A 26,354-nucleotide genomic window follows, 5' to 3' on the forward strand; every position below is an offset into this window, starting at 1 on the left:
CTGATAACATGAAGAGTCAACTAACACATATTTTGTATGTTATATATATTATATACTGTATTCTTATAATAAAGTAAGCAAGAGAAAAGAAAATGTGATTAAGAAAAATCATTCAAAAAATAAAATTCATGAGGCACCTGGGTGGCTCAGTCGGTTAAGCATCCGACTTTGGCTCAGGTCATGATCTCATGGTTCGTGGGTTCGAGCCGTGCGTCAGGCTCTATGCTGACAGCTCACAGCCTGGAACCTGCTTCGGATTCTGTGTCTCATTATCTCTCTCTGCCTCTCCCCCAATGGCACTCTGTCTCTCTCTCAAAAATAAATAACATTAAAAAATAAAAATTCACTTACTGTCCTGTGCTGTATTTATTGAAAAAAATCTGTGTACGTGGATCCATTTCATTCAAAACCTTTGTTGTTCATGGGTCACCTACACTGTCTTTGCAACTTTTACATACATCTAAAATTCTTTCAAAATAAAATTTCATCTAAAAAGGGAATTATTTTAGCTGTATCCTATATATACAGAAGGTAGATCAAAGACTGAACATGTTAAGCAGAGAAACAATATAAAAAGCCCCAATTCAAATACATTAAGATAAATATAATGAGATGGAAATGAATGGGATTAACACTTTCGATATTGCAGAAGAGAGAATTAGTGCAATTGTAGACATAGAAACATAAACTCTCCAAAAATGAAAAAGATACAAATGACACAAAACCATCACATGTCCCTTCCATCTAATGAAGCAGAACTTAAGAAAAAAATCACTACATATGAAAAGCATAGTTAGAAAAGCTTTCTTTAACACTTTATTTCCTTTTACTGTCTCATCATTTCATTCGGCTTGTTAAATTTGTGTTCTTCTTAAACCCCACTCCCTATGTCCCTGCTTTTGTGAAAACTCTCTAATACTCCAGCCACACCCTTAATATCCCTCCTGAGAATCCCCTGTCTCTTTCTAGGTCCTTCTCTAACTGTATACTCTAGTTAGTAATATGTGTAAATTTTTACATCTCCTTAAATAAATTTCCTATTTGTTGACAGTCAAATTTTGTCTTTATTTAATCATATCACAAAAGTTTTGTTTGAATAGACCTTCAACAAGTCATGCATTTGTGTAAGTCATAAATATATATCTTTTTTAAAAACACAGTATTAGCATGGATTGGTGCATTCTTAGTGTTTTTATACTCTGGCCATTTAGGGGTGAGTGGTACCCAGCTTGTACTATGTGGTTGCTTAAACTGGGACCATAGTGTGACAAAAATGTTATGAAGAATTTAATCGACATCTCTTGATGTTATAATTTTACACAAAAATACATACAATGAGAAAAAAACACCATGGAATTCTGACATAACAGTCAAATTTTCTAAATAATTCTTTTCAATCTTATGGCAGGTGAGACTGAAAGATTTTATTCTAGTCCAGATTTACTCAGTTTATGCTTATAGTTTCTTCTATGGCCACACTTTCATTCTCCAGTTTTGTGAACTGAAGATATAATATTTTTGTATCAATTTTCTTGGTGTAATTTCTTGGTGTAATTACACCAAGAAAATTGATACACAGAATTAAAATCTTATTTGCATATTTGGAGATTCCCTTTAAGTTCAGAATCTTTAAAAACCTGATTAGTAAGGATGTTATTGTCCCTCTGAATATCCACTGCAACATGCTACTTGCTTTATTCATCAATAAAGTAATGCTACCTATGTTGTTGAATGTTGCTATCCTATTTCACAAATTCAATAGTATTGTTTGGAGAGAGTTTCATAGCTGGCAGGCCCATTTTGCTCTTTCTAATCTGAAGCAGTGAGGAAAGTTTTATTCTCTCATTTTGGATGTAATAAAAAAAAGTTCATTTAGATCTGACTTCGAAATAATTCCTCCACTTAGAGTTTATATAATTGCTGGAAGGAGGAGGTGTGTATAATTATGTATCTTTTCAAATTCACAATTATGTATATTTTAAAAAAAAACCTTTAAAAATAAACTGAGGGGTGCCTGGATGGCTCTTCGTGATCTCACAGCTCGTGAATTAGAGTTTCACATCGGGCTCTGTGCTGAAAGCTCAGAGCCTGGAGCCTGCTTCCAATTCTGTGTCTCCCTCTCTCTCTTCCTCTTCCCCGGTCGCAGTGTGTCTCTATCTCAAAAATAAATAAACATTCAAAAAATTTAAGAATAAATAAATAAGCTGAAAAACATTAAAACATGAACTATATTTCAAAAACAATTATCTTCAAATACCAAACTACCCAGTTTCTGCAAAGCCAGTCAAAACATGAGCATTTTGGTGAGGAACAGATAATGACTGCTTTAGAGTGGTTAACCATTTCAGAATTTTTAGGAGAGATTCATGTGAAAACAGAAATGCAAAGGGCTTTGGAACATCAGAAATGAACAACTTTTTACATGGAAGAGGTCACTTTAATATTGTGACATCTCATATGCTATAGTTTATTTAGTTTAGATACTTAGAATATACAAGCTACACTATCTTCTGTTGTTTAAAAAAAGTAGACTCTTATCAAAGTTGTAGACAGCATAGAATTTTTTGTTATTTGTTTACTTAGCTTTTGTAAACCCCTTGATTTGGAAGCTCAGAAAAATATCATTTTTGTGCAACACCTGCAAAAATTCCCATTGTAATTTATAATCTTCTAACTGACGTTTTCCTATGTGTTATGTGGTACCACAAGCTAGATTTGGAGGAAAAAAAATGCTTATTTTTTTCTCAAGCACAGAGGTCTTATTTATATAAACTGCCATAATGACTTGATAATTTATGTTGTATACCAGTAATAATCCAGTATTTTCATTATAATTTGTACCAGTAACAGGCTGAATATGTTACTAAAAGAAATTAATTCATGAACTTGATTCTGTTTCCAATTGAAAAAGTAATATATAAAAGATGATATATATTGAGTTATATCTTTATGTTACTTCCTCGTCAAGAAGAAATGCTAAGATCATAAAGCTTGAATAAAGCTATACAGCTCTAGAAGTCAACATTTATGTATTTTCTGAAAAGTGCCTTAACACATGTAAAGTATTTTAAATAGAATAAAAGCTACATTTTTAGATCATGCTTAATAATTCTAATGAATTAAATTTAAAGGTGAAAATATGCCTTTGAGGTGGTTAGTTTTTTGTCATGCTTTTTAATTTTTTATATGGTTAATAATACAACCCTTTATTGTTGCTTGCATTCTTTTGACTTATGTTAAAATAAATAGCTGGACCTAGATTATTAAGCATATTTATCTTATCTCTAGGCATTTAGTGCAGTGATTTAATGACCGAAATCTTATTTCTTTATCCTGACACAGCCTCCTCAGCAGAAAAGTACATGCTAAGGGTTGGAATATATCGCCCCCCACCATGTTAAAGTCCTGACCCACAGGATCATAAAACATGACCTTATCTGGCAATAAAGTTGGTGCAGACGTAAATAGTTAAAATGAGCATTTAACTTACTACAGAACCACAGTAGGGCAGCCCTGAAACCAATAGAGCTGGTGTCCTTATAAGACTATGGGGAGATATACAGATGAACCATGTGTGGGGATGGAGGTTGAGATTATAGTTACATATAGCTGTAAACCAAGGAATGTCAAAGATTTATGGCTACCACCAGAAGCCAGGGAAAAGCAAAGAGGGCTCCTTTCTACCCAAGAGTCTCAGAGAGAGGATGGCCCTGGTGATATCTTAAATCCAGACTTTAAGCCTCCAGAGGGCTAGACAATAAATGCCTGTGAGATGATAAATGCCTGCTGTGTAAAGTGACCCAGTTTGTGATACTTTACTACAATCATCATAGGAAACAAATATATCTATTTTTATATTTGCCAGCACTTGCAAGAAGATATACATGCACACAAACAAATGTTTCATATATTTGTTATGTATTTGCTTGGAGAGGAGTCATACACTTATGTGTATATGTTGTTTATTTATGTGTGGACTTATATGTATGTGTACATATGTGCACATGTGTACACATATGTATACACATACATATTATATATGTGAGATTAATATATGTGCGTGTCTGCATATATGTAAATACATATGTATGTATACAAACATATACCTAAATCTTACTGACTCAGAATCTCTGGGGTTGAAGCCCAGGAATTCATAATTTTCATGAAGTGTTCCAGATAATTCTAATGCACAAATATTTGAGAACAATTGTTTCATGTTTCATGCTGACCTAATACAAATATTACTAATATGTCTAATATTATTATTCCTACAAAAATATTTCCCAAGATACTGCTGTGAGTGCTTAATTAGCTTTTCTATACTAAAGCATTCATTGATCAAAAAAACAGTAGACATTTTTGCTTATATATCCCCTCCTTGGACATTTATGATATATGTCAGCAATAATGTAGAAGGATAAAATTACATATAATAATTAAGATTTTCTCATGTCTGCATTTTCCTTGTTTCTCAGACCCTGTTACCATTGAGTTAAAAACTGTTATTGTTACAGAGAGCATTTTCTCTAGATGAGGGAATGGGAAGAGTCACCAAAACAATCCAGAAAGGTTAAAAAAAAAGTTTAGTTTTTACAGTTAAATAGACTTGGAAACCAAGTTCTCTCAACCTGCAGCTTTCTTTTCTTTTTCTTTTTCTTTCTTCCCAGAGCAAAAGCAAAAAAAAAAAAAAAAAGTAAATGTGAACCTTGGAACACCGTAAATAAATTAAGTTCAAGCAATAACAATGGAGTTGGGACAATGTGTGAATATGTAAGTGCCAGTTTCACCCCTGAAGTTGACCAACTGGTGAATAAAAGAGTTGGGAGAAACTACACATCCATTACAATGAGTAAATTAAAAAATTATTGATAATGACATGTGATGGGGAGGATGCAGATAAGCTGTTTACCTCATAAACTGTCAGTGGGAATTTAAAGTGGTACATCTCCTCTGAAAAATCACTCAACATTTTGAAATAAATTTAAATATATACCTATCATTTTTTAATAAATGTTTTAATGTTTATTCATTTTTGAGAGAGAGAGAGAGAGAGAAACAAGAGAGCATGACTGGGGGAGAGGCAGAGAGAGAGAGAGACAGACAGAATCTGAAGCGGGCTCCAGGCTCTGAGCTGTCAGCAGAGTCCGATGCGGGGCTCAAACTCACAGACCATGAGATCCTGACTTGAGGCCAAATTCGTACTTAACTGAGTGAGCCACCCAGGCACCCCTATACTTATCATTTTTTAATGTTTATTTATTTCGAAAGAGAGAGAGTATAAGCAGGGGAAGGGCAGAGAGAGGGAGAGAGAGAATCTCAAGCAGGTTCCATCCTGAGCACGAGCATGGAGCCTGATGTAGGGCTCAATCTCATGACCATGAGATCATGACCTGAGCCAAAATCAAGAGTCAGAGCCACCTAGGTACCCCAACTATATACCTATCTTATGACCAAAATCCCAGTTTTGGTCATTTATCCTAGAAAAATTAAAATTTATGTTCTCACAACTTTTCATAATAATTCTATTTGTAATAATGATGGCAAAACTAAATAGTTGCCCTTCAAAAGTGAATAGTTAAATAAATATGGTGCATATAGGCCACTGAAAGCCACTTATAAAAAGATGCAAAATATTGATTGATACACACAACTTGGATGGATTTCAAGAAGATTAAGCTGAACAAAAAAGAGGTGATCTAAAAATATTCCATTTATGTAAGTCTTAAAACTGACAAAAGTATAAAGCTGGAAAACAAATTAATGGTTTCCAGTATTTAAGGTTGGGGGGAAAGCAGTTACTACTATTAAGAGGTAGCAGGAAGAAGACTTTTTATGGTGACGAAATAGTTCTGTGTACTCATTATTTGTAGTGGTGGTCACACAAATCTACACATGAGATCAAATTTTATAGAACAAAACACACACATACACACACAAATACACATGCTGATACGTGCATGTAAAAACCAGAGAAATCTAAATAAAATCTATAGAGGAGTTGATAATATTGGACCAAATTAATGTCCTGCTTATGATATTTTATTGTAGTTATGTAAGATGTTACCATTGGGGTAATTTGGGTGAAGTATACACAGTTTGTCTCTGTTCTATTTTTGCAGTTTCCAGTGAGTCCATAATTATTTCAAAATAGAAATTTTTAAAAATGGTGGCAAGACCATGGATCACCATTTGCTGGTCCGTGACTCAAGAGGTAATATATTCCTCAATCATAGATTATATAACTAATGAAGAACTTAAGTCAAACTTATTAACTAACTTTACAAGGTGGTGATAAAAGATCTATATAAATAAAAGATCTATATATAAATTTAGATGTCATTTGTGTCTCTGAAAAGGTAGCTCACTCTGTCTCACTCTACTGTATCTACATTCTGTTTATGGAAACATGATCAAACGATCTGGGTAATTCTGGAATAATTTGAAAGCAGAAGGTGCCTAGGCCTTACTACCCAGAAATGCATTCCATGTCTAAACTGGCAAAGAAGTTGTAAAGGAGCAATGATTCACTACGTGGACCATGTCGATGGGTATGAGGACAGCCCCTAAAGGTCTGGGAAATCAGAGAACTTTGCCTTGAAAACAATCTAAAACTTGCCCTTTCCCCAGTGGATGTGTTGTACATGGACCAAATAAATTTGAATCCATGACAAGGTGACCACAGATATCCACAGCTGAAACGGCATAGGTAGAAAACTACGTGCCTTATGCAAATTAGGTTATAGCATGGTTCTCCCTCACATACAAACAGAAATTCAATGACTAGACACAAAAATAAATTTCTATTTTTGTTCACAGTACTTTCCCAGCCTAAGATAGCACAGATATCTGCTCATTGTTCTTTCTGAGTTTCAGGCTAATGAGGTTCCACTTTGAAATGTGACTCTACAGTCGTCTTACCAGGAAGAAGAGAATTCTGTAATCTTGAACAAGCAATGAAATAATCAGACCACAAACGGACACACTTGGATTCCATTCATTTTCATTCCCTAGGACTCATTAACCCCCTACATTCAGTACTTAAGTGGCAGGAATTTCATTTAAGCTTTGGTGAACCTGGTAGTAGTGGAAAAATAAATATGAATGAGAAAACTGCAAAAGTAGCGAAATGTTGATCATATAAAACAGACTGAGATGAAATAAAAGTCCAAGGTGTGTATGTGTGTGTGTGTGTACACACAAACAGAGAACAAACTGAGGGTCGCTGGAGGGGAGGTGGGTGTGGGGTGAGCTAAATGGGTGATGAGCATTAAAGAGGGTACTTGTGATGAGTACTAGGTATTGTATCTAAGGGATGAATCACTAAATCCTAGATATGAAACTAATATTACATCGTATGCTAACTAACTGGAATTTAAATAAACAATTAGAATAAAAGTCCATGGAGAGCTGGGAATACAAAGGAAAAAATAGACTTTTACCTCTTCTTTGTTAAAACTTTGTCAATAAAGGGGAACCTGGGTGGCTTAGTTGGTTAAGCGTCTGACTTCAGCTCAGGTCATCTCACAGTTCACAAGTCCAAGCCCTCCATCAGGCTCTGTCCTGACAGCTCAGAGCCTGGAGCCTGCTTCTGATTCTGTGTCTCCCTCTCTCTCTGCCCCTCCCCAGCTCATGCTCTATCTCTCTCTCTCAAAAATAAATAAAAACATTAAAATTAAAAAAAAACAAAAACCTTTGTCAATAAAAAGGTACTCCGTTTCCACAACTTCACATACTTGGGGGGTGGGGAGAGATCTGAACTGATCAAATTAAATGAAATGTACTGAATATATATACTCTATATATTCACTGAATAAAAGATCCAATTTTGCTGAGATGTCTGTCCATCCTCCCTAAATATATGTAAACTTAAGGAAGTGCCAATCAAAATCCTACCAGGCTGCAGTGTCCTAAAGGTAGATTGTGGTGATTTTTGCACAACTTGGTTATTCACTAAAAAATCATCAAAGTGTTTGCTGAAACATGGTGCCTTTTATGACTTACATAGGCAAGGTAATTACACTGATAGCACCCTTGTGAAAAATTATGTAGAAAACAAGCAGAAGTGGATCACCATTTTCAAAAACATTTAAGAAAAAAAGAGCAAACCAAAAATTTACTTGTCCTTCAAGTTTTAAGACTGCAGGAACACAATTTTCAATGAGTCAGAAATTAGTAAATACTATAAATGTGTTCCATCCCTGAGGAATCTATTAGAGCTGCACAGTACAATAGGGTAAGATTAGCCACATGTGGCTAGTTAAATTTAAATTCAAATTAAATTAATTACAATTCGATTAACTAAAATTGAGTTCCTCAGACATAGGTACATTTAAATGCTCAATACGCATGTGTGGCTAGTGGCTATCCTATGGGACGGTGTAGATACAGAACATTCCCAGCATTTTGAAAGTTCTATTTCACTACTCTTTACAAGAGGATCAGCTTCATCTAATCAAATGTCCTGGTAAAATTTGCAAAATTACTAACTGCAGCATTTCATATACTCAGTTGAAGAGCTAATATTAAAACAAGAGTGGGTCATAGGGTCATGAATCGAGGAAGAAAACATAAACCTTTTTTTATGAAAAACAAAACAAATCAACCACTAAAACAGAGGCAAAAAAGGTAAATTAGAGTAAGATTATTGCCAGTTACATATAGGTAATAACTGGAGGAAAAATACACCATTTAAAACTGACAGTATAAGATTAAGCAATAAAAAAGCAGATTATAGCTACTATAAAAATTTTTATAAAATAGTAACCACTGACATAAAATGCAAGTCTTAAGTACTGATGGCTTTTTTTAAAAGGGAATAAAGACTAGGAATCACAAAAAATAGAAAGAACATAAATAAATATACAATCAATAAAACATATTCAAACAGTAATTAAAACATAAAACATGACAGAATTGAGACCAAACATATCATTTAAAAAAATGGTATCAACCAGCTTAGCTGAAAATTTTTTAAAAGTGATTTTAATATCACCTCATAAAAGTCCCAAGCCACACTGAAGACATAACACTTACACATACCTCTGCACAAAATAACATGGGAAAGATGTAAGGGACAAAAAGATAAACATGGGGCATCTGGGTGACTCAGTCAGTTAGCATCTGGTTTCTGCTCAGGTCATGATCTCAGGGCTCTTTAGTTCGTGCTCCACATGGGGCTCTATGCTGTTAGCACAGAGCCTGCTTCAGACCCTCTGCCCCACCCTCTCTCGGCCCCTCCCATGTGTTTGTCAAATCTCTCTCTCTTATAAAGAAATAAACATTAAAAAAGAAAAATAAATAGAATAAAGCACACTCGTATAAAACAGGTCAAGTGTAGAAAAAATAAAGACTAAAAAATACGAACATTATCAAAGGCAGTTCCTTTGGATATATACCAAATACTATACACTAGCATAAAGGAGACTTTCTAAACCGCAATAGAGCATTCATAAAATTCATCTCATACTAAGGAATATGGAAAGCCTATGTAAATTTGATGCAATAATACTAGAAATTTTAACTGAATCCAAAAGAAAACAAATCCTAAAATAAAAAATATATCCATCTCCCTAACTTAAAAAACAAAAACATCAAATTGTTAGAATCCAGGCTTTCAAGGAGTTTCAAGCAGAAAGGAATAATGATAAATATTATCTATTAATAGATTTATAAATAAAGGCTTTTATAGCTTGCTTTTTTCTCAATCTCTGCTTCCAATTTATTCTAGAGACTTTGCTTTATTTCTTGTAAAATTTTCCTTATAAATTTGATTTTCAAATCTGTACACTAACTCAAATAAGTCATATTATATCCATACCCTAGTTAAAAATCATTTTCTGGTGCGCCTGGGTGGCTCAGTCAGTTAAGCGTTGGACTTCGGCTCAGGTCATGATGTCATGGTTCGTGGGTTCGAGCCCCACGTCGGGCTCTGTGCTGACAGCTCAGAGCCTAGAGCCTGCTTCGGATTCTGTGTCTCCCTCTCTCTCTGACCCTCCCCAGCTCACACACTCTTCCTCTCTCTCTCTCTTTCTCTCTCAGAAATAAATAAACATTAAAAAGAATTTTCAAAAATCATTTTCTAAACAGCTCACTGAGTTGGCCTATAGAATTTCAAACAGTATTTTCAAACTAAACTTTGTATCTTCACCACTGTAACGTGCTCCACCTTCTCCCATATTTGTCCTGTCATGATTCATACAGACGCCCATGATAAAACCTAGATCTCCCAACCTGCCTTATCTCCCTTCACTCAAAGGAGGGTATTTTCCCTTTATTCTCACCATCTTATTTCTCTTTCAATATGTCCTTTCCACTATTTTCTTCCTGCTTTACCCTAGGCCAAGCCTTAATCAGCTGTGACTATAGAAATTGTAGGACAGTTATCTCATGACCTCCTGTATGAAAATACTGTTTCCCCTGCCTGCCTATTACTGCCTCAATTAATTTTCTCAACAGTCTGGAAAACTTACCATGTCACTACATTATCTGAAATATTGGTAACTATACTTCTTTTGGTGATCGTTTCCCAGTATATACAAATATCAAACCATTACTTTGTACAGCTGAAACTAAAATAATGTTATACATCAATTATATCTCAATTAAAATATAGAATTTGAATGTCCTTTGGTTTATCCAGTGCACCAGGGGCCTTTTACCCTTATATTTCTGATTCTCCTATTTTTTCTATCTACTTGATCCCTTTAAGCACTGTTTGCATGGTTTACATTATAAAATACAGACTCCCTTGTACATTTTTGTAGGCTTTTCATGCTCTGAATATCTGTTTCTTTAACTAAGCTTGGCTACACCATCATTTTCTCTTCAGGTCACGACCCTTCTCCCCACTCTTTGGCACTGTTCTATAAGAACACTGAAGAGCCTGTGAGTGGCTGTAGATGCCATTTATAATGTTATTTCTAAGCACAAACTATCCCTTCTGTTTGGAACTGTATCCTTCTCTCACACTTGTTTGCTTAGTGAAATTCCTCTCATTAAGCATTTCCTTTCTAGAAGTGTCAGCTTTCAAAAATATTTGCTTGGCTTATACCCCTTCTGAAATATTTAAGGTGCAAAAACATAATCATATAATCTTTACTCATAGGCTCTAATGATTGTTACAAAAATAAGACTTGGTGTTTAAAAGATTTTACATTATAACTGATAGAGAATAAACCAGATGTTACTTAACAAATATACAAAGTAACTGCTTGCTCTACTGGGACCACAATGACCTCACTTAGGTTATTATCTACAATATATCTGTTGTCTAGACAAAACAAAACCCCATCTCCGTATGATTTGAAAAGGTTATTGTACATGATAATTATATCAAAAAGTTTTAATATCTCTTTCTTAAAATATGATCTGTTTGCCTCAAACATTATATTAAAAAAGATAGACATCTATATGTTGACAGCTTTTAAATACAATATGCCATTCAGTGGTACTAAAATATTCATCCAACAATGTAAAGGGCAACAGTGTCATGGTAACTAAAATAAAACCTGTTTACAAATTATATCCTTGTATGAAAAAAAAAATCATTCCTCAGAGCATGGTGGAGAATCAAAGTGACTATGGCCCAGGGTCCACTTAGTGCATGTAAAATTCAACTCCTAAAACCACAAGCTTTCAAGGCATATACAAGATCTCTGGGAATGGCTCATTTACTTTGGGTCTAGGGAGTCAGAGAGAAACCATCCAAATCCAAAGACTCATCAACATCAAATAGGTGGAGGAGATGTACAGGAAACAACTGAGGTAAATGGTTAAGATAACTGAAAACAAGAATATTGATTTTTGTTTTTTTGCTATATTATTTTTTTTTATCAGCATGGTATTTAAAAGAAAGCATAGGAATTAGAGTCAGACTAAACTGAATTTGAATCTAGATTCTAATTATTTATATATATATGTCCTTGGCTAAATTACTTAGATCTCTATCAGTTTTCTTTTTTATATACCTTAGTGTAATTAGCATACAATATTAGCTTCAGACATACAACATATTGATTTGACAATTCTAGACATTACTCAGTGCTCACCATGATAAGTACAGTTGCCATCCGTCACCAAACAACATGACTACAATATTATTGGCTGTATTCCCTCTGCTGTACTTTTCATCTCTGTGACTTATTAATTTTATAACTAGAAGTTTATATCTCTTAAAGACCTTCACCTATTTCACTCATCATCCCCTCCCCCCCATCTCCCCTCTGGCAACCACCAGTTTTTTCTTTGTACTTAAGACTCTGTTTTTGTTTTGTTTTGTTTTGAGACTCCAAATATTAGTGAAATCCTATGGTATTTGTCTTTCTCTAACTTATTTCACTTAGCATTATACCACCTAGGTCCATCTATGTTGTAAGTGGCATGATCTTGGGGTTTTTTTGGTATGGCTCAGTAATATTCCATTGTATCTATTTATCTATACCACATATTCTTTATCTACTTATCTATCAGTGGACATCTGGGTTGCTTCAATATCTTGGTTATTACAAATAATGCTGCAATACAACTATCACTTTTCTAAAAATAGATAATAGAACATTTGCATTTAAGAGCAGTTGTAAAGACTGGATGTAAGAAACTTTTCTACAATATCATTTATTAAGCTTATATAACCATAAAATTTAGTCTTAGATATATAACTTCATTAATGTGACTCATATTTATTGAGTGACATCTATAACCAAGGCACTGTTTTAGGTGCTGAAGGCTACCAATGGAAGAATACTGGGGATGATGAGCCCACCAGTTCATTTACAATCTTGAGAGGAAGATAAAACCTCAAAACCAAAGAAGACACAAAAATAAATGAAGTAGTAAATAGGTAGAATTCCATAGGCACTATTGACTTTTTGAACTTGGAGTTACCTGAGGAGTAAAAATAATAAGAATTACCAGTACCTTGGAATCTTAACTAAGAGAGAAGTTCAGAGTAAGAGATTTAAAGGGGTATATGTGGGAAATATTTTTTGTTTATTTGTTAACATGGGAGGGACTGGAGGAAATGGATATGTTTATATTCTGAAATGAAAGAGCTGATAGAAAGGGAGATGCTGAAATATATAGTTTTTCCTCTATGGTAATTTGAAAAGCAGCAAAAATATCTCCCTACCTCAAAATCTATCCCCCTTTGGCCTATTATTTTGTCTGAAATTCTCATCAAGATTGGCGATTCTTTGCCAAGAAATTGTTTCCATCACAGTTCTGCTAAAATAAACCTGTGTTTCTTGGGTTGCCTGGGGAAGTCTACAGTTTATGCAAAGAATTCAAGATTTTAGAATATTATCTAATTACAATTCAAAGGGAACCATAAGAACCATAAACACAAAGAGGTAAGGAACAGTTTTGCTTATTTGTTGCATATTTCTGTTTGCATTTGGTGTATTTAAGAAGAAACCGAGTGGATACATTGGAATATTATCAAAAGATGCATGAGGTTACTGGTGAGAATAAAGGTACACTTAAATAAGCCCAAAATAAATCTCTTCCTAGACTACAAAACTGAGACATGTTAGGATAGCTGTGTGCTGATTTCAGAGAAACACTCAGTACAATTCAGTTCATAAAGAAAGAAGAAAATGTGGGGCGCCTGGGTGGCTTAGTCGGTTAAGCGTCCGACTTTCGCTTAGGTCATGATNGAATAATAGCAAAAGGATGAAATCCTTCATAACTTTGAGGATGGCATACTTGTTATAAGATTTGCCTTCCTAATAAAAGAGCTAAGACTCCTCTTTTGAAATGAATGTAGAGAAGATGAAAATATGATTTTCATATTTTGAAAATATGATTTCCATATTTCATATTTCATACTGGATCACAGAAAGCAATGTACCAATCAATGATCTACTTTTCTTAGCATTTCCTATATATGCTTGTGTTTGCAATTACTAAATTAGCCTCATAACAGGAAATCAGAAGAGCCCTTAAGTTTATACTATATCCCAGTATGAAGGGACATTAAGTTGCCAGCTGTTCACTTTTAATAAAACAATATAATGTTTATGAAGTCCAACAGAGTTTTAGAAAGCTGTGTCATCGTAGTTATATGGGTATATATATATATGTATATATACATATGTACATATGTATATATATATATATATATATTTTTTTTTTTTTTTTTTTTTTTTTTCCCCCCCCCNTTTTTTTTTTGCTTTGCCCCTGCCCCCCATGGGCACTGAAGAAACTCTTCCATTGTATGATGAATTCCTTTAATATCCCAAAGTGACTTTAAAAATTTCAATAGTCTTTTCCTTTGAAAAATAACACCTCTTCCATTCTCTTGTTGCATATTTGTGCTTTCCTTTAGTAAGTGAACATTGAAGGGGGAATTTGAGAGCTCTAATAGCTTCTGTAGTGTTCTTATAATAGTAATGTTTTTAGCATCACTATAGTTAAAGACTTGTCAGCACTTATAAACTCCTATTTTAGTGAAATTTCACTTGGCATATAAGCTTTCAGCCCAAGAGCAATTTTCATTTTAAGCTTTAAAACCATCTCTTAGGGTATTTGTGATAGTGTGGTTAAAACTTAAAACAAAAGCTTACTGTTCTCAGATGATTCCAATCCCCTCCAAAATTGCTCTTTGCAGGTTTCTTCTCTCCATAAAATCAATTAGCTCATAATAGCTAAAAAGAGTGGGAAGTTTTTAACAGTTATAATGATGGATATAATACAGCTCTGCACATAAAAATTGTGTGTAATTTTCAAGTCTAAAAAACAAAAATGTTGATAAATAAGAATTATTTGCATTTTAATATATAACCAATAACTCTTGTGAAGCCAAGTTTTAGATGAGACTTAAACTCTAGATCAGACTTGAACTCTGAAATATGTTCAGTGGGATACTTAACTTTAACCTTAATATACCACATTTGATGTTACAAATGACTACAAATTTTTAAGTTTTTTTAATATAATTTATTGTCAAGTTAGCTAACAAACAGTAGATTCCCATGAATCATTGCTTACATACAGCACCAAGTGCTCATTCCAACAAGTGTCCTCCTTAATGACCATCACCCATTTTCCTCTCCCTCCTGCCACCCATACCATCAACCTTCAGTTCATTCTCTGCATTTAAGAGTCTCTTATGGTTTGCCTCCCTTTCTGTTTGTAACTATTTTTTCCCCTTCCCTTCCTCCGTGGGCTTCTGTTAAGTTTCTCAAATTCCACATATGAGTGAAAACATATATCTGTCTTTCTCTGACTGACTTATTTAACTTTGCATAATACCCTTCAGTTCTATTCACATTGTTGCAAATGGCAAGATTTCATTCTTTCTCATTGTCAAGCAGTATTCCATTGTATATATAAACCATGTCTTCTTTATCCATTCAGCAGTTGATGGACATTTGGACTCTTTCCATAATTTGGCTATTGTTGAAAACACTGCTATAAATATTGGGGCACATGTGCCCCTATGAATCAGCACTCTTATGTCTTTTGGATAACTTCCTAGCAGTCTTTTGCTGGGCCGTAGGGTAATTCTATTTTTAATTTTTTGAGAAACCTCCACACTGTTTTCCAGAACGGCTACATCAGTTCATATTCCCACCAACGGTGCAGGAGGGTTCTTGTTTCTCCACATTCTCTCAACAATTTCCTGAGCTGTTGTTGATTTTATCCACTCTAACCCATGTGAGGTGGTATCTCAGTGTGGTTTTGGTTTGTATTTCCTAATGATGAGCGATGTTGAGCATCTTTTCATGTGTCTGTTGGCCATATGGATGTCTTCTTTGAAAAGGTATCTCTTCATGTCTTCTGTCCATTTCTTCACTGGATTATTTGTTTTTCAGGTGTTGAGTTTGGTAAGTTCTTTATAAACTTTGGATACTAACCCTTTGTCCGATATGTCATTTGCAAATATCTTCTCCCATTCTGTTGGTTGCATTTTAGTTTTGTTGATTGATTCCTTTGCTGTGCAGAAGGTTTTTATCTAGATGAGATCCTAATAGTTCATTTTTGCTTTTATTTCCCTTGCCTTCAGAGACATGTCGAGTAAGAAATTGCTTCAGCTGAGGTCAAGAAGTTTTTGCCTGTTTTCTCATTCAGGGTTTTTGATGGTTTCTTGTCTCACATATAGATCTTTCATCCATTTTTAGTTTATTTTTGTGAAAGGTGTAAGAGAGTGGTCCAGTTTCATTCTTTAACCATGTTGCTATCCAATTCTCCCAGCACGATTTGCTAAAGAGACTGTCTCTTTTTCCATTGGATATTCTTTCCTGCTTTGTCGAAGATTAGTTGACCATACATTTGTGGGTCCAATTCTGGGTTCTCTATTCTATTCCACTTATCTATGTGTCTGTTTTTGTGCCAATACTATACTGTCTTGATGATTCCAGCTTTGTAGTAGAGGCTAAAGTCTGGGATTGTGATGCCCCCACTTTGGTTTTCTTTTTAAACATTACTTTGGCTATTTGGGTCTTTTGTGGTTCCATACATATTTTAGGATTGCTTGTTCTAGCTCTGAGAAGAATGCTGGTGCAATTTTGATTGGGATTTCATTGAATGTTTAGATTGCTTTGCATAATATCGACATTTTAACAATATTTGTTCTTCCAATCCTTGAGGATGGAATGTTTTTTCCATTTCTTTGTGTCTTCTTCAGTTTCTTTCAGAAGTTTTCTATAGTTTTCAGCATACAGATCTTTTACACATTTAGTCAGGTTTACTCCTAGGTATTTTATGGTTCTTGGTGCAATTGTTAATGGGGCCAATTTCTTGATTTCTTTCTTTGGCTTCCTTACTGGTGTATAGAAATGCAACCAATTTCTGTACATTGATTTTATATCCTGCAACTTTGCTGAATTCATGGATCAGTTCTAGGAATTTTTGGTGGAGTCTTTCAGGTTTTCTATGTAGAGTATTATGTCATCAGCAAAAAGTGAAAGTTTAACTTCTTTGCCAATTTAGATGTCTTTTATTTCATTTTGTTGTCTGATTGCTGAGGCTAGGACTTCTAATACTATGTTCAACAACAGTGGTGAGAGTGGACATCCCTGTCATGTTCCTGATCTCAGGGGAAAAGCTCTCAGTTTTCCCCCACTGAGGATGATATTAACTGTGGGCCTTTCATATATGGCTTTTAGGATGTTAAGGTATGTTCCTTCTATCTCAACTTTCTTGAGGGTTTTATTAAGAAAGGATGCTATATTTTGTCAAATGCTTTTTCTGCATCTACTGAGAGGATCATATGATTCTTATCCTTTCTTCTATTAATGTGATGTGTCACATTAATTGATTTGCAAATGTTTAACTAGCCCTACAGCCCAGGAATGAATCCCACTTGCTCAAATTGCAGGTTCATCTCTCATTTTCCTGAGTGCTCCTTCTTTAACTGCTTTCCTGGCTTCTCCTTTTCTATCATATTTCTAAGTGAGAGAGTGTCCCAGGGCACTTCTCACAATGTATGCCTCTCTCAGTCATCTTATGTAATCACATGACTCTCAATGTTACATGTTTTCTGCTAAATCTCAAATTTGCATCTCTACAGCAGAAATCTTCAGAAACATATAGCTTTACATTGGATATTTTGTAGGCATATGATAATTTAAAATGCATACATTAGAATCTTAATTTCTTCCCTTCCATTGCCCAACAATCTTTTTGTCTTTTAGTCTCTTTAATCTCAACAAATTTCATGGCTTATGAAAAAATCTAGACATCGTTCCTGATTCCTTCTTTCCTCACATTCAACCCATCAGCTAGTATTTTCAGTTCCACCACAAAACATTATCATAAATCTATCTATTGCTCTCTACCTTTACTGCAAGCGACAATGACAGACAATCAAGTCTACTCCACACTTGTAAAGAAGAATAAGAGTGACATTCAAAAATGCAAATGCTATCACGATCTTGTTTGTGTAAAATCTGCCCTATGCATGAAGAATAACATTCAACCATCTTGTGTTAATTCATAAGGTTCTGCACTGTCACCACTCAAAGTCACCAGCTTTATTATGTGCCACTCTCCAGTCAAGGCCACAAGTATCTTTTGAAAGCTTAGACATATCGAATAGCAATTTAGAAACATTGATTCTTTGGGGCGCCTGGGTGGCTTAGTCGGTTAAGTGTCCGACTTTCGCTTAGGTCATGATCTCGCGGTTCGTGGGTTCGAGCCCCGCGTCGGGCTCTGTGCTGACTGCCAGCTCAGAGCCTGGAGCCTTTTTCAGATACTGTGCCTCCCTCTCTCTCTGACCCTCCCCTGCTCATGCTGTCTCTCTCTCTCTCCTAGAAATAAATAAAACATTAAAAAAATTAAAAAAAAAAGAAACATTGATTCTTTTTTTTTTCACCTTTTTCTAGGATTCCTCTCTTACATTTCTCATGAGTGTTTATATTAAGAAATTTCTCAAAGAGGGACAGAACATTGTCAAATATGATGTATAACTGGAAGAAAGGAGCTCTTATAGGCCAACTCTGGGAAAATTTGATCACCACAAACAGTAATCAAATGATGAGGTTAGTAAATTTTTTTAACATTTTTATTTATTTTTGAGAGACACAGAGAGACAGAGCATGAGCAGGGGAGGAATAGAGAGAGAGGGAGACACAGAATCCAAAGCAGGCTCCAGGCTCTAGGCTATCAGCACAGAACCCAACGTAGGGCTCAAACCCATGAACTGTGAGATCATGACCTGAGCTGAGGTTGAACGCTTATCCGACTGAACCATCCAGGCACCCTAAGGTTAGTGAATTTTAAAACAACAAATAAATAAATGTCCGTAAGTCCTTAGAGATAGTTTTTAAAAATGAGAAATATAGAAAAAAATCTAAGAATGGAAAGTTCTTCTTTTAGAAGAATGCCATCTTTGACAGGTTATATATGTAGAAGATATGATAGAACTAGAAAATTGCCATCTTGTAACCCCACACAATCACTGACTCAGATCCTCAAACAAGGATCTTAAACTGAAGTTAAAACTATGAGTTGAAATTTCTGTGACCAAGTGAGTCAAATAATCACAAATTATAACCTCACAGTTGTTTATTTGTTACAAAGGGAAATATTTGCTTTGCTAAGGAGAAATCTAGAAGTCACCAACTTAGGTAAATGTCAAAATAGGGTACTGCCTGGCCCCGTAGCATGACGTAGCAATACGTGTTTCATGGTGAGATCTACTATACCTATGTTTTGTTGGTCAGAATAGTTTGACATCAATCTAATCATGAAGAAACAAATAAGCAGAAAGGAGAGCATACTACAGCACAGTGAGTCAAAAATATTCAGTGTATTCATAACTGTAAATAACAAAGAACGGTAGATACTGTTCTAGATTAGGGAAGACCAAAATGATATAAAATAGTCATGTCCAATGTCTGAAATAATTTTGAAAATAATAGATATTCGGAAATTAAAGAAATTATGTTTAAACAGACAAAAGCTGACACAGACACAAATCAGTCACAGAACAGGATATTTAAGTGGATTTAAACCAATTTCAAATCATCTTTGAGTTTTACTCTAGAAATGGAAAATGTATTCATTTATTTGACCCATTCAAGATAGAAATAGCAAAGAAGAAGCCTATCATGTGGAAAATAGAAAAAATAATCATCACTAAATTCTATTCCTGAAACCAACATTACACTATATGTTAAATAACTAGAATTTAAATTAAAACTTAAAAAGTAAAAAAAAATCATCCTAATAGCGTTTTTCTTACAAAATTTCTCTACCTTCACCTCATGTTAGCCACTAAGCCATGAAGGAATGATAAACTATGCTTCTAGGTATTAGTAAACTGAGACCAAAGAGAGCACTGTACCAGAAATGTCAGCTAGAAATAGACTAAAATGCATTTAGGTTTATAGGAGACTATATGCAGTGAAACATATAATGGCAATTTTGAAGTCAGTGTTTTGAGATCAGTCTGATTCACAACATGGAAATCTGGCTACTTAAATAGTAAGAAAAATGTGTTTATAACCCATGAAGATGCCACTAATGGTCACATTTACTTGATGTTCATAAAATCAAGAGTAGTGTACCATGTAGAAAAATGTCTAAGTCTTATCTTTGGATTGTGATGGTCAAACTCTATAGAATAATTATAGCCCTGAAAGGAAATAGGTGAGATATTAAGCTCAGAGTGGAGAAAGGGAATGCACAGATGTGCTAAGTCTAGAAATTTCTGCCAAAACAGAGAAAGTAATATGGCAGAACATTACTCAATATAAATAGGGAAATAAAAATAATACAGTGGGTATCTCAAGGATCAATCTGAAAGTTATAACAGTCAACTGTGAATGCCCAGGAATCAGAGCTTAATTAAAGATTATGCCTTTAGAAATGGCATGATCTAGATGCTAGATACTCTTTAGTAGTGTTTATACATTGGCAATGACAATAAAGTGACTTCAGTTCAAGTTCCCAAGCAGCCATTATGGGAGTTATAATACTGTGTAAGTCACTATACCCCACTTTCCTCTTTTATAAAAGAGAGAATAAAAATCGGGGTCGCCTCATGGTTGCTTTGAGGATTAAATAACCAGGGAGCAAATCTATGAGCTCATTCTTTGTTGTTAAACATTAAATTAAAAAATATTGTTAAGTACATTTTATAATTACTCTTATGTATCTGAGTTGATGATAACTCAGTGATCCTGTGTGAAGAATCAGTCTGGAAATAGAAACACATTCATCATGTGGTGATTTTCAAAATGGAAAGTTGAAAACCAGAGCAAAGCTACTCCTAAAATGTCCTGCTAAAAATCAAGTGAATGAGTTCTATAAGGTGTAGTTGTCCCCATATTTCAGGTATAATATACTCAACTAACATTGGTGTTATGTATTATTTCTAGTAATTAAACAGACACAAATATGTTATGAGTATGCATACCAATAATTTAGCTATCTCTAGTATCACTTTACAGGAGAACTAAGAAAGGAAAAAGAATGAGAGAGAGAGAGAGAGAGAGAGAGAGAGCGGGAGAAGGACAAAGAGAGAGGAAGACACAGAATCCAAAGCAAGCTCCAGGCAAGGCTAGAACTCAGGAACCATGAGATTGTGACCTGAGACAAAGTCGGACACTTAACCAACTAAGGCACCCAGGGCACCCCTCCCCGTCAGGGAATTTTCAAATAAAAACATACACTATTTGTGGAAATCCAATGTAACCTTCCACTGGTAAGTCCACTATGCAACAACCCAGCTTGGTTTGATGCATGAGCATAATTAATTATGTAATACAGAATTAATAATTAATTATGAAACACATATTGAAAATCCTAGCACAGAGTAAGTACTAAATTATTTAAGGGCATTTTTAACATATAAACTGGGACTCTAGTACCAAAAGCCTTAGGTAAGGCCCAATAGTTCTGGCTGTATTCAATAAACATCAGAGCTACATAAGGTTCCAGAGGAGGAGAGGGACACAGGGCTAGATACTACAACCCCTCTGTATTCTGTAAAGTATTTGAAGAACAAGAGATTGGAAGGAACACTTTGAAGCTGGAAACAGATTTTATAGGCAACTTTTCTTATTTATATGTTTATGTTCACATATGTGAAAATGAATGCTTCTGACAGATATTTATTTAGAATTATGAAGAATAATATTTTTGCAAAATCTTTGGTAATGTAAGGTGATTGGTCTTGAAATTCTGTTTTAAGCCCATCCTGAAAGTATTGGTCATTATGACTTAAGTGCTTCTGCCCATATAATTCATTATAGAAAATAGCAATGAACACAAAAGAATGCATTTTCTTAAGTGTCTGCGTAATGTTTTTGATAAATAACATTTATTAGAATGGGTTTTCTAAAATAAAATTTTGAAGCTACAGATTATTGCTTTATGTCATTAAATGGAGCTCACTTCATGCCTCCATAGGAATATCATATTTGAAATATAAAGTGCCTATAAATGAAAAGTTTTCTACTATTACATAAATGGATATATTCCCCTTCTCTGAAGCATTCCAAAATTGTTTTACTATAGTAAATAGTTTGGAAATTACATTTATGTTCTGATTGTAATGGAATGAAATTCACAGTAAAGGAAAAGCAGATATTGACGTTGTTTATGATTTTTGTTGTTAGTTGCTGTACAATTTAAATACTTTGGTTTAATAGGAAGATCAGATCAGCCTTCCCTTTCTCTTGATCAAAGCAATCATTAATATACAATTTGCTTACTACGGTGGTGACTTTTTAAAGATAAACTTTTCTATAATATTCATGTGCAAATTCTTAAATATATGATTACCCCAGACTCAAATAAATTCTTTAAAGATTTATGGAAATAAACAAGAATAAATTTGTTTCCTTTAACAAACTTTCACAACTGACAGAACAGGCTAAGGAGTTTTGAGAGCACAGTCCCTTCATCAACACAATAATTAAAACATTAACTTAAATCTTAGTTCAAGATATCTTAAACTGTGTAAAATTCACTTTGAAATCATTTACATCAAATCATCCTTGTAAACTACTAATATTTCCCACAGAAAAAAAACACTGTAAGTATACAAAATGGAGAGTAACAATGACTCTGAAGTTGAGACCCTTGAGAGTTCCTTGGAAAAAAATAGTAACCAGGCATGGCACCGAAGAAAGAGTCAAAAGGCAAAAGCAGGGCCAAGGAACTAAACACTGCATGCATGTGTAGACACACACACACATGCACAAACACACACACCCAACAAAGACATATACACACAACTTTTTACGCCTATTAAGGTGATGACAAAATGTTCATACTTTTAAAATTAAAAAATTCAGAATTTATAGATTATGTATGCTGAGCTTGCTTACACATATTAAAGAAATTTGACCATTTTTTTTACAAAATGCACTGTGTAAAATGTACTATGCCATTACAGATCTATTTCAAAGCTACTAATAACCTGCATACAATTATTTTAAAATTTGTTTGCTTCGTTTTCATTTACCATTTTGGGGGGAAATGTTAATTTATTGTTTTGTAAAGATATTTTTATTTGTAGTCTTTTTTTCCTCCATGAAGCTCAGCCTTTCAGTTAGCATGCTAATATATTGTATCTGATAGTTGTCTTACAAAACAGCACTTGATTTTATGTAAAAAATGGTCAAAAACGTTATAATTTGGAAGACTGCAAGATTTGGTGCACAAAATATAAGAATTTTAATCAAAAGAAATTCCATTTATGTTTTCCATATTAACTAAATCCAATAAATGGTTCTGTAGAAATCTCCATTAAAGAAAATGTTTAGGATATTTATAGTTAAAAGACAGCCATTCACCGTAAGATCACTTTCACTTGACAAAGTTAGTAGAAGGCAGCAGAAAGAGGCACAATTTAATTTGTGATTAACGATGGACCATACTTTTTTCTCTTCTTTATTGTTTGCCCTCTACTCATTTCATTTTTTCATTAACATTTCTACTAAGGAATGTGACTGGAAGAGACAGGAAATGAAATTCACATAATCAGTAAACCCCTGATTTGCGCTCTTTTACAAGACCAGGTGGAGAAAATACTGACATTCCAGTTTCAGTAAAAGCACCATTTGAACTATGCTTTTCCTGTATTTGTGCTACTCTGATAGCAAGGCATTTTGGACTGAGAAATTTACAGAGTAAATGTGCACATTGCCGTAGATATTTTTTTTTTACTTTTTGATATAAAATCAGTTTCATAATTTAAAAAATATTTCATCATTGTTTATGATATATTATTTATTTTTCAATATGATAGATTTAGTGCTTCTATGATGATGATGCATAGACAGTAAATCTTATCCGCAGATCTACTCTCCACTTTGACAATGCTAATATCCCCTTTAAAACTATATTTTGTTTTTCGTATTAAGATTTTTAAATTTAATATGAAAAAAATATTTACATAACAACAGTTTTTTTTGCAGAAGAGTAGGTAGAGTTTTCATTTATTTTATTTCTAAAATGCAAAATTGTTATTTTAAAATTTGTTTTTTAGTTCTTTATTGAAAACAGAAAGATATCATAAATATTTTCTTGTCAGTTTGCACTAAATGTTACTTATTTCTACATTGAGATAATCAAACTATAAAGGCACATGACATAGTTTATAACCCATAAAATGTCAAGTTCTTCAATAGCTACTAAACAAATGTACATACACTAAATCCAAACTTGTGCATCAAAACAAAATTAAGTAGAAGGGACTATACCGAATAGTTAATTACTCAGAGTTTCAACAGTAGGCCACCTAGATTCAAGCCTGATTCTATCACTGACTAGCCATGTGAACTTGTGCAAATTATCTAATACGTGGCATATCAGTTTGTTCTCAGATAAATAGTGTTAAATAACTCTATCTCCTAGACTGTTGTAAGGACTACGTTAGTTAATACATATAACATTCCTAGAGTACTGCTTGGCATATGATAAACACTATATTATTATTAGCTATTATTATCAGTATTATTGATATTATTTGTAATAGTGTTATCAAATGGTTAAATCCAAGATATTGGAATGCACATCACCAGCTCAATTTTAATATAATATTACTGCCTTAAATCAAAAAGAAAGGGTTTGAAGCAAGAAAAGAATATAAGAACTATTTAAAAAAAAAGTACAGAAAGATATATTTCTTACCATCAAATTGAGTTTTAGAACACAATAAGTACCTTATCTCCTTTTTCATTTGAAAGGGATTGCAAATGTTAGAAGATACATTATAATCTTTACTATTTCATTTGTTTTCATAAACCATTTTATTTTAATTCTGTCACATAGGAAAATAAAACCTAAAATTCCCAAACAAGTGATTTCTTGTAAATTGAAATAATATTTAACTTCTTGAGTCTTATTCTTCTCCAAACCAAGTCACTTTTGTCTGATCAGTGAAGCTCATAAACTTAGGACACTGGGGAAACATACCCTGAATTATTCTATTGCTGCTACAGCACTTACTGCCACATTCATTGTGTAGCATAGAGCCATGGGGAGAACATAGCTCATTAATACTTTTCGCACATGATACAGTGACATAGTCCAGATTATTCTTTTCTTACTTATAAGACCTTAGTGACTTCTTTCATTGAAATTTAAAAAAAAATATGTTCCCGCTTTTAGAAATATACCTAGAATATGTCTCTAGTTTATAAAACAAAAAGCACTTTGGGGTATGCTCAGTATATGGCAAAGCTTTTCTAATTTCATGAAAAGGCATTTCATAGATTTATAATAAAATTAACTTCTTTGAGAGTACATCAAATCAAATACAGATTACTCTGACTTGAAAGCTACCAAAATGTTTTGATCCAGTCTACTCTTGATCTCCTTTTTTCTATTATAGCACATTCATTTTCAACTGTATGCTATGTTATAGAAATAATTTTAAACCCAAATATTTTAAAGTTAAAATAATACTATGGAGAAAAAAAGGATTTGCCTTTATGCCTTTAAGATATATATTTCTACTAGAAAAAGAGATTATCTTTGATAATTAAACTTCTCAAACATAACATTACATACATGATAGTAAATAACCAAACGGTTTTTAATGTTGCCCAAATAAGTGATTTTGTATTATCAATTTCTTAGAAATAATTATTAACAGTAAGTGGGAAAAAATAGTAAGTGATTACTGGAGTAGTAATCACTACTCCACACATTATACAATTTTGGAAAATTTAATTCTTTCATGATTATCATTTAGTGATGCAGGGAACAAACACTATTAAATTTTTAAAAATTTAAATGACAAACTCTTAGGACAAAGGGTACAATAATACCAGTATAATATTATCAGTAAGAACTAAATTTCCATAATGCTCAGTTCCACTTACAAATATTGCTAAAAATACAACAAAATACCAAATGCTTGTTTATATTAACACACTAATGAATATTTTGGTTTGCAAAAATGGGCCCTAAGCCTAGTATTAAATAAATAATATAAAAAATGAAATTGCCTTAAATAATGAATAGTACTGTGTTTCCCAAAAGGGATAGGGTTAAAAAATAGAAGGTCAGAGAATGATTACTAGACATCCAAGCATAGATCCCCTATGTGATAAGGTCTAAGATGCAAGGGGTTAAAAGAATGTTAGGAACATGGATGTCAAATATTTTATATTTAGGAATTTTGGTTTACTGTATATCAAATATCTGTTACTTTTTAAGCCTTCAGTAAAGTTGTATTACCAGCCAATTGAATATCTTGGATAAGTAGAAATCTCTGAGAAAATCAAAGAAAAGGTGTGGAGTTACACATATTTCAAATGTTCTTCTCTGCTTCTAGCTAGAGATCTGACGATGAATCCCTTTCCCAGCTACACATACACACATCTAACTATAGAAGAGAAAGACACTAACAACTAGGGAAACCAAAAACAATAAACCTAAAACATCAGAATTTA

General features: G+C 33.6%; 1 long non-coding RNA gene across 1 annotated transcript; it reads left to right on the plus strand.

Moving 5' to 3' along the window:
- The first annotated feature begins 4,708 nt into the window (after nt 1-4,708).
- On the plus strand, nt 4,709-7,105 carry LOC144236526 (uncharacterized). The gene is made up of 3 exons (XR_013336589.1): nt 4,709-4,770; nt 6,120-6,211; nt 6,874-7,105. It is a non-coding gene; the product is annotated as an uncharacterized LOC144236526 (long non-coding RNA).
- Nucleotides 7,106-26,354: the final 19,249 nt, after the last annotated feature.

Source organism: Crocuta crocuta, unplaced genomic scaffold (genome assembly GCF_008692635.1).
Source record: "Crocuta crocuta isolate KB4526 unplaced genomic scaffold, BGI_CrCroc_1.0 scaffold435, whole genome shotgun sequence".
Lineage (NCBI taxonomy): Eukaryota > Metazoa > Chordata > Mammalia > Carnivora > Hyaenidae > Crocuta > Crocuta crocuta.